The sequence below is a fragment of the Siniperca chuatsi genome, linkage group LG1, assembly GCF_020085105.1.
Source record: "Siniperca chuatsi isolate FFG_IHB_CAS linkage group LG1, ASM2008510v1, whole genome shotgun sequence".
In the NCBI taxonomy this organism is placed as follows: domain Eukaryota; kingdom Metazoa; phylum Chordata; class Actinopteri; order Centrarchiformes; family Sinipercidae; genus Siniperca; species Siniperca chuatsi.
Window position 1 is genome coordinate 34,497,356 of NC_058042.1, and position 2,878 is coordinate 34,500,233.

General features: G+C 41.9%; 1 long non-coding RNA gene across 1 annotated transcript; it reads right to left on the reverse strand.

Annotated features, from left to right (window-relative positions):
- Positions 1-1,476: 1,476 nt before the first annotated feature.
- LOC122873161 lies at positions 1,477-2,190 on the reverse strand. Its single transcript, XR_006377368.1, has 2 exons — positions 1,893-2,190; positions 1,477-1,679 (listed from the first exon to the last, which is right to left on the reverse strand). It is a non-coding gene; the product is annotated as an uncharacterized LOC122873161 (long non-coding RNA).
- Positions 2,191-2,878: the final 688 nt, after the last annotated feature.

Genomic DNA, 2,878 nt, shown 5'->3' on the forward strand with positions numbered 1-2,878 from the left:
GCAACATCTGAGCAGAAAACCAAAAGAAGGATTTCACAGAAGCAGAAATCGAGGTGCTGTGGGTGAGGTGGAGGTCAGGAAACATGTATTGTTTGGTGGTCTCAGCACTGGAGTCACACAAAAAAGAAAGTTTATTGAGTGGAAACGTGTTTCACAACTGTGTGAGTTCCACAACTGAAGCTTTGGCTTCAATATGTTCAATAAGGAAGATTGTTTCCCTCTCACTTCTTTTTATGTTGGGAATTCCTGCTATTTTCCATCACCATCAGTGATCTTTCTGCCCATGTGCCTCATGCCAATCAGTCCTCAGAGGCTGTTCTTTAAATATCTGTCTAAATATGTGTTTCTGTAATTCTGTATTTCAGACCTATGATTGCTCAACCCACTGCCTCCCCATCAACACCTTGTCCCTTGAGCCTGCTGATCAATGGTTCTTTATGGTGAATCATGGCAACAACCGTGAGGAAGACCAAGAAAAAGATTTTTTCTGACACAGAAATCGAGGCGCTTGTGAGACGACAGACGAACCCGGTAAAGAACTGTTTTATCGCAACGGTTATAAATGAGGCCCCAGGTGTCTCAACTGAGATGTTTAATCTTCCATCTGCTGGCTTTTCTTCACCATCACCAGCATCTAGACTCTGGGGGATCTCCTATCTCAATGTGTCTATGTATTATTGCAGATGCATTACTGTACATCAATGGGGTCTATCCCCAAAGTCCTTCTCTGTTGTTAACCTCAATAAACATTATACATTTCCAATTGCTCTCTCCTTAATGAAGTAGGATGATACCTGAAATTAAGTAAAAATATTCGTACCTTAAGATGAAGACAAAGAAATGGACTGCATCCCACTGCCAGAGCATGTCTGCCACTAATGAGGGCAAAGGCACATCAGAGCTTTCACCGCTGGATCTTTGGAAAGAGGGATCATCTGTACAATATTTAGTTTTCCTATTTTAGTTTTTCCTATTTATTGATATTGATATTACTCATACCTCCATTACTGCTGTGCAATATCTTAATAATCTCAATAAGCTACACTTAACTCGACAGTACATGCACCACTACTTATTACTTATATTATTACATTGTATTATTATACTGTATTATCATCATCAACCGGTAAACCCACTTGGTACTTCACACTCATTTTATTTTATTTTATTTTATACTTACACCCACCTGGTACTTAATTTATTTTTTTACCTGTTTTTATAGTGTATTGTATTATATTTTTTGCTAGTACTTTCTCCTGTGTGCACTGACGTAAAGGCGAGCTGCTGTAACAAAGAGTTTCCCTTCGGGGATCAATAAAGTATTTCTGATTCTGATTCTGATCTTTGAGAAAGAGGGAGACACTGACATGGCTGAGACCACAGATGAACCCAGTAAAGCAATCTTTTGTTTGGATGTTGAAACTCCAGATTAAGCTTACAAGAAACATTTTTGTGAAAAAGGAGAGCAGGCTAAGTTTGTATTTATTCACTTATTTATTTATTTCCAGGGTTGATGAGTGCAGTTGGTGGTGAGGAGGTGCCTGGTGAGGAGGCTGAAGCTGGAGAGAGTGTGGCTTGCCCCAGTGGTATCTCCAATGCGTCCTGTGTGCATCATGCGCACAGAGCCCCCGTCAGTGGTTGTGTCCTGACAGACGCTGTCCTTCAAACACAAAGGGACACTATCCATGCAATTAATAAATATCAGACGACTTAAAATACGTAAGATCAGTTCTGAATGAAATATCAACAACATTAAAAGATCTTGCTGCCAGTTGATTTCCTTCTTGTTGGGTAGGGGGCTGGGGGTTAGGATACTAAACTCGTTTTCAGATGGTTCCTTTATTGCAACATGAGTGCAATCAATTATGCAGATTACATTTGGAAAACCGTACATTTGCTGCAAATTGCGTTTTGATGATGGCCTGGTCTCCTACAGTGGCACGATTCCATCGGGTCGTTCTGTCTAAAGGTGGACCCAGTTCAGCACATGAATCCAAGAGCATGGCTCTTGGGAACCTAAATCAGCTTATTAGCCAGCCATCATCATGGGCCATGAAATATTAACCCATTAATTGGGTTGCATTAATTAGTGGCAGGCTATCCACCATACTAGGATATCTTTTGAAAATGGAATGGTGATGTCACAGTCTGTCATGTTCTCTCCACCACATCACAGTCACTCTACACTCCCTCACCTGAGTATTAATTCCCAGCACCTGTCACCCATCGCACACCTGCACATAATCAGCCACTCTACTCCCTATATTACCCAGCTCCTCACCTCAGTCAGTGTCCGGTCTCGTTCATACGAAGGACAGAGCATCGCAGTCTTCCTACGAATGTTACACGGACTTACCTACAACGCAACGTTGAGAAAAACTACCACTTGGAACCCCGACTCCCGTCTGTCTCCAGTCTCCTGAGTGTGTCGCTCTAACCTCCGGCTCCTGTGTGTCTCCAGGCTCCTGTGTGTCTCCAGTCTCCTGAGTGTGTCGCCCCAGTGCCCACACTCTTCCAACAGCAGAGAAACAAGGACAGTATCTATACCAATCTATATTACTTCTGTGTTGCAATAAACTCTCTCAGTCTCCTTACCATTGTCTCCGGTTGTTCTGTCCGTAACAGGTGACAAATAACCATTATTTAACACCACTGCCGTGACTATTTGTTATGGTCAACTTGGCCTGCATTATAATAGGAACTGATAATGAGGATATTGAGTGAAATTATTGGGTGAGGACTGTTAATGGCTTTATTTCCACACTTTGCCATCAGTATCACCAATTTCCACAGTCTCCAAAATGTTCGTATGTCTGAGTCAGAGTTTCTGTAAAGGTGCACACATTCTCCTGTCAAGTTTGTTTTTATAAATTGGTGG